Source organism: Carica papaya, chromosome 2 (genome assembly GCF_054855325.1).
Source record: "Carica papaya isolate Zhongbai chromosome 2, ASM5485532v1, whole genome shotgun sequence".
In the NCBI taxonomy this organism is placed as follows: Eukaryota; Viridiplantae; Streptophyta; class Magnoliopsida; order Brassicales; family Caricaceae; genus Carica; species Carica papaya.
Window position 1 is genome coordinate 26,086,108 of NC_142310.1, and position 14,875 is coordinate 26,100,982.

At 32.0% G+C, this 14,875-nt stretch overlaps 2 non-coding genes across 2 annotated transcripts; both read right to left on the reverse strand.

Moving 5' to 3' along the window:
- Positions 1 to 6,735: 6,735 nt before the first annotated feature.
- TRNAW-CCA (transfer RNA tryptophan (anticodon CCA)) lies at positions 6,736 to 6,809 on the reverse strand. Its single transcript has one exon. It is a non-coding gene; the product is annotated as a tRNA-Trp (tRNA).
- Positions 6,810 to 7,002: 193 nt separating this feature from the next.
- TRNAP-UGG (transfer RNA proline (anticodon UGG)) lies at positions 7,003 to 7,076 on the reverse strand. Its single transcript has one exon. It is a non-coding gene; the product is annotated as a tRNA-Pro (tRNA).
- Positions 7,077 to 14,875: the final 7,799 nt, after the last annotated feature.

Consider the following 14,875-nt stretch of genomic DNA (forward strand, 5'->3'; position numbering starts at 1 on the left):
AGAAAAGAAATGTGACGTCCTAATGCCAAATAGGGCACCAACATCCAAATGAGCAAACATAAAGTAGATATTTACATTGCAGCAGAAGTATAGATTCCATACAAAACTTACAAAAGACTGTATCCTGAGGCAATCATGCTATCTACCTTTTAGAATACAAAATGTTAGAAAGCATAATTACAAAAACTAGCCTCAAAGTTTAAAATAAAATACAAAGTCTGCTCCAAACTATTCCTCTTGAAGGGAATCTAAACAGGGGTGAACCATAATTTTTTTCCTAACCTACATCTAAGGGGGGATTTGATATGGGTGAGTTCTAATACTCAGTAAGATAAATAGAAATAATGAAACACAAATACATTTTAAAATATTCATTAATGCACATTTAATAAAAAATTAATTATAATTTCAATTAACAAATTCAAATCAAAAGTTATCGCCAAATATTCATATCCAAATTAAATGTCGAATTCATACAAATCCTCATGAAGACGCTCAATACTGTATTCAATGGGTTTACACAACTCACGCACGCAGGATGAAACTCATCTTTTGACACAATGTTTTTAATACTAATTTATTATCTAATTTATATTACACTGATTGCAAACCTACATGCGTAGCCCCTTACACCTATTTCTAGAGAGGGCAAACGGGATATCAATTAGTCATGCCTTGTTATTAAATAGATACAAACATGGATTCACAAATATTAAATACAAATATAACTGTCTCAGGTCTCTCAGGTTGCCATCATTCATGCCCTTGAGCCCTAGAGCATGAATATTAAATCATTCAGAGTCTCAAGGACAACTGAACTACTGTTTCGTTAAGGGACCAAAACTGGCACCCATATTCTAGCAGTTTTGGAACAAATAATCAAAACCAAATTTCCCTCAAAAGAAATATGGTAAACCAGATTTAACTAGATTTTGTGTTTGTTAAATTTTGACTCTTTATTTTATTTGTTAACTTTTTAGATTTTTTATTCTTGTTTTATTTTTCCTTTAGTCTTTTAATTTCAAGTTTTTTTAAATGTTAATTCTCATCCTTTTATAATTATTTATAGATTTACAATTTTTTTCTTATGAGTTTTTAATTTATAAAATTATTCTTAGAATTTTAAGATTTTATTAATTTTATTAAATTTATTCTTTTAAATTAACCACATCGTTTTTTGCTATACCAAATTTCCAATTTATACCAATATTTTAAAAATACCAATTTGTCAAAAATTTACTTAGCTTATCGAATTATAGATTTTATTTATTTATTTTACCTTGTGCTCGAGGGAATTTACCCTCCTACCCGCATCTGCAGTATGGGGAACACATATGCGAAGACACCTCAGCATTCGTAGAAGCCTACTAGGTCAACACGACGCGCAAGGCTTGCTGCCAGCTACTTGGAGTGTAGTGGCACTCCCACACATAGACCCAATGTGCAAATGCACACCAGCACGGATCGCAGTGCCATGAACATGCCCGCACGACTATGACGACAACAACTACAACTATTATCATGATATAACTATTAAGACAATGACTATAGGTCTTACAACCTATCTATATGGTGGATTATAATCGGTTATTTAAAGTACATCTCCAACAACTTAAAAAAAATTAAAAACTAAACATCCTAATACTCGATTCCTGAGGGTAATTAAACCTGTTGGACCATATCAGTCCATTATTCTGGTTGTTCTTATTCGTGAATGGCACCATCATCTTCGCCTGTTCCCCGCTAGCAAACCCTACATAAAACTGTTGTTGTACTTACGAGTTCATGCTCAACGAACCACACATGCGGATGTTGCAGCTCCTACGCCAGAGAATCCTCCTTGATTTAAGCTGACATCTCCCAAGGACCCTTTATGACTCCATCTGGTGGTCCGCCAAGGCTGAAGTGACTTGCTAAGTGTTTTTATCCTATTCTGGATTTCTTTAAGGTGTTGTTCGATGAGCCAACCCAAATCGTTGAGATCAATGAGGTTGAGTTGGTGGAGGGAAATCCCAATAAGACTTTGGAGCATGACCTACATGATCTCCTTCTCACAATTATCCTTGCACTAGTTGTTCAATTAGTCAGTTTTCTAGATGATCCTTTAGTGTAAAAAGCTATCTCGATTCATCATCTTCTTATTCTGCTCTGTCTCGAGCATCCTTTGAAAGTCAAGAAGCACGCGTTAGATTCTTAGAAGAGAAGGCCAAACCTCTGGTTGCGAGTGATAGGGGCTGTAAATGAATGCATAGGCTTTAATGTCATAGAGACTACTATGTTCGCTCACTTTCTTCATCAGCCCCTTCTTCCTTTTCTTGAATGTGGTTTTTCTTGTGGGGTCATTAGGTGATATAGGCAAACTTAACTTTCTTTCTACTCTTGGTCTTTTGTTATATATGGCTTAAGAGAGGGAATGGGTATATATAGAATGAAACAAGGGTTGAAGAATATTAGTAAAACATGGGGAGTGAAACTTTAAATATACCATGTGAGGTTAGATGTACTGCATTCTAAAACTGGAAGTGGAGTGTCGAAATCATCTCCAGAATGCTGTCTTTAATATGGAATATGGAAAAATATTTTGATTTAAGGAAATGTTTCACAAAATTTAATTAGTGAGTTGTTGCAGGGCTCCACTTATACAAAATTCCTTTAATAATGACTGTCCCTTTTAATTAAGAGCTAATGTTTCACTATAGTCAATCTGTATATCTACTCTCTCCTACATTATTTGATTTTGTATGCAGTATGTAGAATATGATTATTAGAGTGCATGTTTATTTGATTTTTTCTTTATGGAAGAATATTTTAATTACAATTATTAAAGTCAAAATATGTCTCTATATCACAACAAATTATATACATTTAGTAGACACTTAGTTACTATATGCAATCGGGCTTCCATCTTTTTCATTCTTTATACATATCAAAACTTATATTTTTTTCATGAAGCTGTAGTAAACAATCAGTAGTTATTTTGAAAAAAAGATTCATTTGAAGATCATATATGCTAAAAATATTTAAAATACATAATAAATCATATGAAAGAAGGAAAATAAGAAGAAAATTATTTATCTTTGCTTTCAATCAAATACATGCAACTAATAAATCTACTACACTAATGATAAGATTGCTTTCTTTCTTTTTCGAAATAATTCGGCTGATTTGTTAATTATAATTCTACTCTACCCATCACGTTTTTTTTAAACATAAACTTTATATAAAATAAAGACATGAGATCACATACATCTATTTTCTCTCCATACATTGGTGTATGTGAGTGCCCTTTTCATGTATATCTTCAACGGAAAAAAGAATGAGGGAGCCTATAATGGTTTTATATTGAAAAAGCATGTATAGATGGCAAAACTCAAGTAAGGACATTTGTGTTTTGTTCTCAATAAGCACATATGTTTTACATGTTCATTCACTTTCTTCATCAATCCCTTCTTCCTTTTCTTGAAAGTGGCTTTTCTAACATAGTTGTTAGTGATATTGGCAAGTTTAACCTTCTTTATAGTCATGGTATTTGGTCGTGTCTGGCCAAAGAGCAAGATGGTATATATATAGAATGAGACAAGGGTTGAAGATTTATTTGCAATGGATTTGAAGTGGAACTTTGAATATACCATGTAAGGTTAGATTAAAACTACAAATGGACTGCCCAAATCATATCTAGAAATGTTATGTTTTTAATAGGACATATGGAATGATCTTATGATTAAAGGTAATGTAACTTACTAAATTTAATTAGTGAATTATTGCATGGTTGCACTTTTATAAAACCATTCAATCCCAACCATCGTTTTTAATTAAAAGTTAATGCTGCACTATAATGCACGTATATATCTACACTCTCTTATATGTGTAGGTGTGTAAAAAAAATGAAATGAACGGGAAGATTGCTGGAATATTTGATTAATTTTCCCTGTATATTTGAGGTTAGTTAAATAGAGAGAGAGAGGGAGAGAAAAAAAACTTGAAATTACCTGTCTTAAGGCAGTAATAATTGCATATAAATAGGTCACCCATCCTTTGTACTAAGCATCCCATTTTTGTCATATAGAAAATTGATATTGCTTTTGGTAAATTTCCAATATAGTCCTCTAATTAAGATAGTTTGCATTTCAACCGTAAAAGTCTTTGTTTTAGTCACAACAATATGTTCACTTTTAGTTGGTTTTTTTTCTTTTTAGTGCACATGTAGCTAAAAACAAATGTAGAAAACGTTAGGGCTTATAGACATCCAATCACAACAAAACACTTGCTCTAATTCTCACAATCTATAAGTTGTTTTAGATGTGTAATGTAGAGTATACTATTTTATGGTTGCTTATGTCACTTTTTATATGATGCTCTTGTTTCATACTCTAAGGTCTCATGTATTTTAGATGATGCTGGTGGTTGGTTTTTGCATATAGGCATAACTTATGGCTGGTTTTGTAAATCTGCGCATTATTGTTAAGAGCTATATTACTTCTCAAAAAAATATTAATTCTAAAAAATGAAAATAAAATTTAGGATTTAAATCTCTATAGTGACAATTCATACATTTAATTAATTAGTTAGCACGATCTCCTAAAGATAATATATGAGAATGTACAATTTGAATCCAAAATATTTTATAAAGAGAGGAAATACTATACATACTGTTAAGGAACGATTAGTGTAATTTAATTTTAAAATATAATAATTAAAGTAATATATATGATTACTTTTGTATTGACTTATGTAATAGCCGAAAACCTCGTAAAGAAATCAAAGATATATTTCCTGCCAATCCATATTTGCCTATAAGATGATTAACTTTTTTTAAAAAAAATTGAAATAAAATTTATCAATTGTAATTAACCACTATAAACAAACGAGAAGTACCGTCAACAATACATCCAACAACTGCAAGAGAGATTGAGAAAACAAGAAGAAGGCAAAGTCATGTTCAAAAAATAATTAGAAGAAAACACCCCATCATCCATTACTGATTCCAACCTTTAAGATAATTACAATATGCTATAGATTGCATGCTGGTGTGCATATAAATAACGAAAAACAGTTAAAGATTATATATCTGTGTGTATACGTATAAAGAAATACTTATTCTATTTGCTATTTAGACAAAATTGCTATTACATCACAATAATATGACATATTTAGCAAATTAAACAAGATACTGTCCAAACTGCTTAAAGGAGCTAGTTGCAAGTGAACACATATACTTCTCATCAATGCTCTGAATTGGTAGTATATATGTGACTATAATTTTTTTGTCTTTTAAAATATAGGGAACAAAGATAGATTATTCTATATATCTATAAATTATTATAACCCGAAATAAATTGAATGAAATAATTAAACAACATATTTATAATTTATCGTATTTTTCCTGATACACGCATAATATTCATATTAATAAAAATATTAATTATTTGAGATATTTCGATTATATAGAGGTTTTCTTTGAGGAAAATATTATTCCTTAATGCCATTATCCTAAATTTTAATTTAAAGATTGGAAGAGCGTATCCATTTATATATGTATTAAATTTACATATATCCATATGTCAATTTACCCTCTATATTAGCTTTAATTGTCTCCTATAAGAAAAAGTAAAAACTTGAAAAGTGTCAAATTGAGCATCATGTGTAACTTAACAGTGATTCAATACAAATAGTAGAATTAGTGTAAACTAGCATTGTATGAGTTCTAATGGTACCTATACATACACACTAAATAGCCTCATTCATTAACTAATTAGAACCAATGTTACAGCATCGTAAACCCATCCAGAGGGTTAAAGAAATAGTCAAAACTAAACAAAAATCCTCCTATTCAATTTGATACTCCTCACTCCTTAGCAACTATCATCTTCTGATTCACCACTAGGCCAAAATCCTAGGTAAAGCTATCATAAAAGCTCTATTACTCACCAAAATCACCAATACTTGTGTTCTGAAGGTCTGGATCCAATTAAGTGTGGATGCTTTCGAGATTCTTTACTTACTTAGGTTTATTAATTCACCAAGTTATTGAAGTCTCTAAGCTTGAAGTTGAGTTTAACTATAAGTGAAATCATCTTTAATAGTTTTAATGTCAAGACTATTGATATTTTTTAAATTTATTTCTTACTTAGCTTATCAATTCACCACACTGAAGAGAAAGTTGTGTAAGGAGGTCATTTAGCCCCTTCATGCCTACTATAGCTAGTTATTTCGGTTTTCTACTAGTAGCTTTAACTATAACCTCAGCTCTATTTATTGGTCTAAGCAAGATACGGCTTATTTGAAATTAAGTGAATGAATAGTTTATTAAAAAAAAAAAAACTTTTTGTGGTATTCCATATATTCGAATAGTTCCTTACTTTAACGTGGTAATTACCTTAATTACCAATTATTGGTCATTGAAATTCATGGGCAATACAGATTTCTATTTAGGGATAGATATTACCTCTCTTTTTCCTCTTTTAAAAAAATATTAGAAATGATTGAAGTTTTTCATTTTTGGAATCATCGTAGGTCTAAATCCTATTACTTTGGCTGGATTATTCGTAACTGCATATTTACAATATAGACCTGGTGATCAATTGGACCTTTGATTAATTAAAATCTCTTTTTTTTTGTTTCGACTGACCTCCCCTCCTCCTTTCTTTAATTCATGGGAGGTCAAATTCAGATTTAGATTGCTGTTCAATTATTTGAGTTCAACCTTCCTTTCGACCTAACAAATGAGAGCAGAATCATGCTCTGTCGGATTTGAACCTACGACATTGGGTTTTGGAGACCCACATTCTACCGAACTAAACTAAGAGCGCCTTCTTATCACAATAGATAAGACTATAAATATAAAGATGAGTATTCTTTTTTTTTTTAACCCCAATACATTTTGTACGCTTATATTATTATATAAGATATCATAAAATTCAAAAATAATGTATGTCCGATTTGAATTTTATTTAATCGATCTAAAATTGATCCCTCGTTACTGCTCAGAGGAGAAGTAATAGGTAGGGATGACAGGATTTGAACCTGTGACATTTTGTACCCAAAACAAACACGCTACCAAGCTGTGCTACATCCCTTTCAATTGGTCTACAGTGTCATTGTAGAGAATCCCTGTCTTGTCTTCCATATCCTTATTTTCTCTATTGATATACAAAATTTCTTTGCTCATTTCTTCTTTTTTTTTGTCTCATATTATATAACAAACATATAATAAATAATAAATGAATATTTTTCGTGGGAATTCTCTCAATTCTATTTTCAGGTGGAAAGTGGCGTATTTTTCTGTTTTAAGAAAAGGAAAATCTTATCTATCAAATCGTTGTACATTTCAATTTGAATTTTGAATTAGGGATTGGGGATTTCGCGTAAAAATACAAGTATACAAGTAGTCCTTAACTACATATACATCTGATTATATATGTATTACCATAATGTAATACAATAAAGAAGAAAGAAGGAGGATTTTAAGTGCGTGATCTAAAAACATATCTTTCCATAGCACCGGTACTAAGTACTCTATGGTTTGGTTCTTTAGTAGATTTATTGATCGAGATTAATCGTTTATTTCCAGATGCATTGACATTCCCCTTTTTTTCATTCTAGTTATTGACATGGTAAGGGGTTAAGAAATTTAGAGATACAATCAAATATCTGTAACCAATCCCCCCCCCCCCCCCCTTTTTTATTTTAGAATTAGGTAGAATAAGGAAGGGGAGGAAGAGAAAGAAAAAAAGGATTCAACCTAAGCAAAACTAGGGTTCAGGATCCAATTAAATTACTAATAGAGCTAAATTTCTAATAAAGTGAAAACAGAAATGTGGCTAGGACAACAGTAGCATATTTTACAAGATACTAAAATACTGTGCAACAATTCTAAAAATAGTTAGAAAAAATTAAAATTATTGTATTACTTATTATTACTTTATTATTTTATTATTTTTATTTAATTTCTATCTTCTATATTAATATTAATTCCAATGAAATATTTCATAATTTGATTTTGAGTTAGCAACTTCTCTTTTTTTCGTTCCTTTCTTCTTCACTTTGGATCGGAAAATAGAAGATTGGGGTGAATCAAAAATCCAAAGGAGGTTTATGGCCAAGGGTAAAGATGCCCGAGTAACGATTATTTTGGAATGTACCAGTTGTGTTCAAAACGGTGTTAATAAGGAATTAACGGGCATTTCCAGATATATTACTCAAAAAAATCGACACAATACGCCCAGTCGATTGGAATTGAGGAAATTCTATCCCTATTTTTACAAACATACAATTCATGGGGAGATAAAGAAATAGATCGAATCAAGTGCTTGTATGTCAATTTTCCAAGGAACATGAAAAAGATAACATCAGGTATATATTATTAAATATATTTAAATAGAAATAAATCAAATAAATAAATAGAAACAAACAAAATCCTTTTTATATTTATTAATTATATGATAAATTTCAAATTATATAAATTATATATATAAACTATATAATATAAATATATAAATAATTTTTTTTTTAATCCGATCGAAATCAAAATAAGATTTTCGAAATAAGGAATAAACAAATCATGGATAAATCCAAGCGACCCTTTCCTAGGTGTTTGCCCCTGATTCAATCGGGGGATTGAATTGATTATAGAAACATGAGTTTAATTAGTCGATTTATTAGTGAACAAGGAAAAATATTATCTAGTTGGGTGAATAGATTGACCTTAAAACAACAACGATTAATTACTATTGCTATAAAACAAGCTCGTATTTTATCTTCGTTACTTTTTCTTAATAATAAGATACAATTTGAAGGAAGTGAGTCGACCATTAAAACTACTGATCTTAGAACCAGAAATAAATAGTCTTATTCTTGAATTGAATCAAAATTCCAATCCGAACTCAGGGGTGGATTAATATTAATGTTTTGTTCAAAAAATTAGAGAATCAAAGTTTGATTGTCGTGTCTGTCGTAAGGAAAAAATAAAATAAAAGAATCGTCGAAGAAGAATAATTTTTTTTATTGAGCATATTTGCTCATTTTTCTTTAACGACTTTCTATTTTATCATACTAATTTCTACTCTACCTTCCCCAAGCTCATTCTCCCCGGAACTCCATTTAAAACATTCCATGGATTCCTTCCAATCTCCTTATTTTCGAATTTCATTAAAAATGGTATAAAGACAACTCCTATTTGATATAGCTATTTGTGCAAGTATTTTAGGATTAAGAAGCATCTGCTTCTTGTACAGATTGTATATGAATCTATTATAACTATAGGATACCCCACCCCCACGAATTACTGCATTTATTCGAGTGATCCACAAACGACGAAAATCTATTTTTTTCCTACCTCTATCTCGATGAGCTGAAACCAAAGTTCTTATTCTCTGTTGAGTAATAGTTCGAGTAAGTCATGAATGAGCCCCTCGAAAGCTTGATGCAAATAAACGAATTTTTGTTCTACGTCTCCGAGCTATATATTCGCGTTTAATTCTGGTCATTGAATAAATGAAACTTTGATGAATAACTAATTCTTTCTTGTAGTTATCCTTTTCCCTCTTACTAGTCTATTAATAACAAAACGGATTCTTCCAATGTATAAAATAAAAATTCCAATGGCTTTTGCTCCTCTAACCTTCCCCCCCACGATTTTATCTTCTTTTTTTTCTATTTCTAAGCATTTTTCCTTGAAATTAGAAATTATATTGATACTTGATATCATAAAAGGTCTAATAACTAAGAAAGGTAGTAAATCGAAATGATAAATAAAGGGTGGGTTCCATCATTTCTATGGTTACTTCTTAAACGGTGAGGTCCACTCTATACACCGGAGCTCTTCCTTCAATTAATCAATACTATTGGTAACTTGAACAGTTCACACTTTTTGGCTCTACCCATGAATTTTCCAGTAATAGATCTTGTCTTTCACAACGAGATCTACTTTATCTTTATACAGTAACGGTATTTAATTATGAAGATTAGCTGACCCTGTTAGTCCGTTCTTACAAGAGTAGAAGAATAATCTTTTTGTTTATTTAAAAAAAATAGGATTTCCCCCACTTAATGGATAACTGTTTGTTACCAATGGGGGATTTTTTCTCCAAAATTTAGGTGATTGGATTTGCACCAATGGAAACCATAAGTTTGATACACAATAGAAGGATATGATATATCGATCCTTTTTAGTTTTTAGATAGTGAATATAATTCCTCCATTCTATTTTATTCACTGGTACTGATCATTGATACTGACAAAAGAGTTTCCTTTCTTTTGTCTCAGCCATGATCTAACCTGAACGAGTCGCACATACACCCTAGTACACGTTCCTCGGCGCTGAGGACATCCCCCAAGAGCAGGGGATTTCGTGGCATTTCTGATTGGTTGTCATGTATTTCTAATAAGTTGTTTAATAGTTGGCATGCTGAATCATATGTATAATGGGCTGGTTTAGATTGATCCTAATCGGATGATTCTGAATTACTTCTATTAAATATTCTATTAAACGTTTAATCGAATATTTAACTAAACCCTTAAAATGTTAAAATCTTAAATTGTGGATTTACGTGAAATCAATGCTATTTTTTATTGAATTATATAAGATCAATAATTCCATAAGCTTGGGCTTCTGTTGTTAACATAAAAACATCCCTTTCCATGTCTTAAGATACAACCCATAAGGGCTTGTCCGTTCTTTGTATATAAACCCTTGTGAGGGTTTTGCAAAGTTTTAGTAGTTCTTCTACTTCTAGGATAAATTCTCCCACTTGTGCCTTATAAAAAGAACTAGTGGGTTGATGGATCATTACCTTGATGAGAGAATGGTTCTTCTATCTCACCCGATGAAGCGAGGAGGCGAGATAACAAATAATGAAAAAAAAGAGAGAGAATTGAACAACCGTACGGCATTTCTTGTGCATTGCATACGGCTCTACAATGGAATTCACGTTTTTACCTTTCATTGAAGAAAGAGAAAATATAGGGTCTATTAGACCCAGATCAATAAATGATCCAATTACCACCCTTCTTTTTTTGGAGGAGTTAAAAAAATACTATGATGGCCCTGTTGCTTTATTGCTTTATATATTTATTTCGTCAGTTATTCAGCAATCCCAAAGTTTCTTTTTTTGTACTTTTTCATAACATAAATATTATTCGTAGCCTTCCGGTGTGAAAAAAAAGTTTGTGATGCTGAAATGGGCCCCCGATAAGTAACTAAGATAAAATTAGCTAAGAGAAAATTAGAAATACCCTTTATCTCATACTACTCTTTCGATACATAATCTAATATTTTGAAAAAACAATTCATATCGAATTCAAAGTGCCATGCTATTATTACTTATTAATTCATATTTCATATGGCGAAGGCATAGTCTTCTTTTTTTTTCTTGCAAATAAAAAAAAATCATTGGTGTCAGGCGTGAGGGAATGCTAGACATCTAGTAATTTCTCGTCCGACTAGGATAAAAGATCCCATTGAAGTAGCCAATCCCATGCATACTGTCTGTGCATTTGGTTGCACAAATTGCATAGTATAATAAATAGCCACTCCAGGTATTACCCATCCACCAGGAGAGTTTATAAACAAATAAAGATCTTTGGTATCACTCTCTATACTGAGATATACCATAAGACCAATAAGTTGATTTGAGATTTCGTTATCAACCTCTTGGCCTAAAAAAAGTAATTTTTCTCAATAAAGTCAGTTGGTTAGGATAAAATCAAACTATATCCTTAGGAGCCGTACAGGCACCCTTTGATGCATACGGTTCGCCAAAAATTGTGAACAAAATCAATGCGTAGATTCCAGCCCTCTTGCTTTTTTCATATTTCATAGTAGACTTTTTATAACTTCTAAGAAAGAGCCTTTTTTCTTTCGTTTTTAAAGAAATATGATTTTTGGGCCTTTTTCTATAATCCTATAATATAAAAAAGCTTATCGAACTAACTTCTCATTGAGGTTTTTTTGCATCGAGATAAAATCCAAATCACGATGCGTTTTCTTGTTCCTGAATAGGCTTCTTCTTTTTTTTATTCAATATTTTTAGGTTTAGGCTCTACTCCGAGTAAAGATCTACCCGATTAAGATTTGCACATATAGGAAAAATCAATCAAATACTGCGTCTTTTTCTATGACTTCCTTTTTTTTCAATTCATTTCTTTCATGTCTTCCATTAAACATTCAACGTATTAATCGTATTATTCTTATTCGACTGATTAACAGTTGAGATCACTCCTATTTAGAATTTATTTCTAAATAGAGTCATTTATGATATAAGTGGTAATCATCGATATATTACCAATTTGGTTTTTGCTAAACAGAGCCTGGATACTTCATTTTATTGGTCCAACCAATTCAACCATAAATCATTCTAATTGATAATATTAATCTGAATACCCCCTCAAAAAATGGATCTAATTCCACTTCATTGCACTTCACGCTACAAATTCTTGACAATTCAATCAATTTTTTTGGGGCAAAAACAGAGGATGTCTCGATCAGGAGAGAGAATGGAGAAATCCCATATGGCCCAATATATCTTACAAGTCGCACTATATGTCAACCCAAGATGCATCTTCCTCTCCAGGACTTCGAAAAGGCACTTTTGGAACACTAATAGGCATCAAATGAAAGAAAAAAGAATTAACTACTCTATTTCACTTTGATGTGGAAGCGTAACAATGGGTTTATTGTCTTAATATAATAATATTGGCCTTTATCATACTTTATTTATTATTTATTCTATTTTATACATAGATTGAATAAGGTTATAAAATAGAAAATAAAATAAATAAAGGTAAAGAAAGACAGAATGAATAAAATAAAGGAAAATTTTTACGAATAGGTCCTTTAAATGATGAACAAATATGAATAGGTTCGTTCATAGAAAATAGGGTTAACCCCCATTGCGTCTTGGTACTTATCGGATATAGAATAGATCTGCTTCTCTTTTTTCCGTTCAACAGAATTGTTCCATTATTACTAAAAGAATAGAGCAAATATTAATCCTTTCTCCCTAATAATACACTGAAAGGGAGGAGGGCGGTAGTATAGTTTTTTTTCAATGCAATAAAGTTACATCATGTCTATTTTTCGTTGATAAAGGGGTATTTTCATGGGTTTACCTTGGTATCATCTTCATACTGTCATATTGATGATCCTGGCCGTTTACTTTCTGTTCATATAATGCATACAGCTTTAGTTGCTAGTTGAGCCAGTTCTATGGCTCTATATGAATTAACAGTTTTTGATCCCTCTGACCTCGTTCTTGATCCAATGTGGAGACAAGGTATGTTTGTTATACCCTTCATGACTCGTTTAGGAATAACTAATTCATGGGGCGGTTGGAGTATTACAGGAGGGACTATAACGAATATGAGTTTTTGGAGTTATGAAGGTGTAGCCGGAGCGCATATCGTGTTTTCTGGCTTGTGCTTCTTGACAGCTATTTGGCATTGGGTGTATTGGGATCTAGAAATATTTTTTGATGAACGTACAGGAAAACCTTTTTTGGATTTGCCCAAGATCTTTAGAATTCATTTATTTCTTTTAAGAGTGCCTTATTTTGGGTTTGGCATATTTCATGTAACAGGATTATATGGTCCTGGAATATGGGTGTCCGACCCTTATGGACTAACCAGAAAGGTACAACCTATAAATCCAGCGTGGGGCGTAGAAGGTTTTGATCCTTTTGTTCCAGGAGGAATAGCCTCTCATCATATTGCAACAGGGACATTGGGCATAGTAGCGAGCTTATTCCATCTTAGTGTCCGTCCGCCCCAACGTCTATACAAAGGATTACGAATGGGAAATATTGAGACCATCATTTCCAGTAGTATCGCTGCTATCTTTTTTGCAACTTTTGTTGTTGCTGGAACTATGTGGTATGGTTCAACAACTACCCCCATCAAATTAATTAGTCATACTCATTATCAATGGGATCAAGGATACTTCTAGCAAGAAATATATTGAAGAGTTAGTGCTGGGCTAGCCGAAAATCAAAGTTTATCAGAAGCTTGGTCTAAAATTCCTAAAAAATTAGCTTTTTATGATTACATTGGCAATAATCCGGTGAAAGGGTGATTATTCAAAGTGGGTTCAATAGACAACGAGGATGGAATAGCTGTTGGGTGGTTAGGACACCCTATCTTTAGAGATAAAGAAGGGCTTGAACTTTTTGTACGTCGTATGCCTACTTTTTTTGAAACATTTCTTGTTGTTTTGGTAGACAGAGATGGAATTGTTAGAGCCGATGCTCCTTTTAGAAGGGCAGAATTAAAATATAGTGTTGAATAAGTAGGCGTAACTGTTGAGTTCTATGACAGTGAAATTAATGGAGTGAGTTATAGCGATCCTACGACTATCAAAAAATATGCTAGACGCGCTCAATTGGGTGAAATTTTTGAATTAGATCGTGCTATTTTGAAATCTGACGGTATTTTTCGTAGCAGTCCAAGAGGTTGGTTTACTTTTGGGCATGCTTCATTTGCTCTGCTCTTCTCTTCGAACACATTTGGCATGGTGCTCTATTCAGAGATGTTTTTGCTGGTATTGATCCAAATTTAGATGCTCAGGTGGAATTTAGAGCATTCCAAAAACTTGGAGATCCAATTACAAGAAGACAAGTAGTCTGATGCAACACTGCTTCGTTATTTTTTGCTTCTATTTTCTGTTTGCGATTTGACATAGGTACTGGAGAAATCTTGATTTAAATCACTACCTTTTCTTTGACTCTTGTTCTTTCGTTATCTGGGGGATCATCTCAAATAAACAAAACAGGTATGGAAGCTATAATTGTAAACCACAATCGAATTTATAGAAGCATTGTTTTATACATTCCACTTAGTATCGACTTTAGGGATCATTTTTTTCGCTATCTTTTTTCGGGAACCA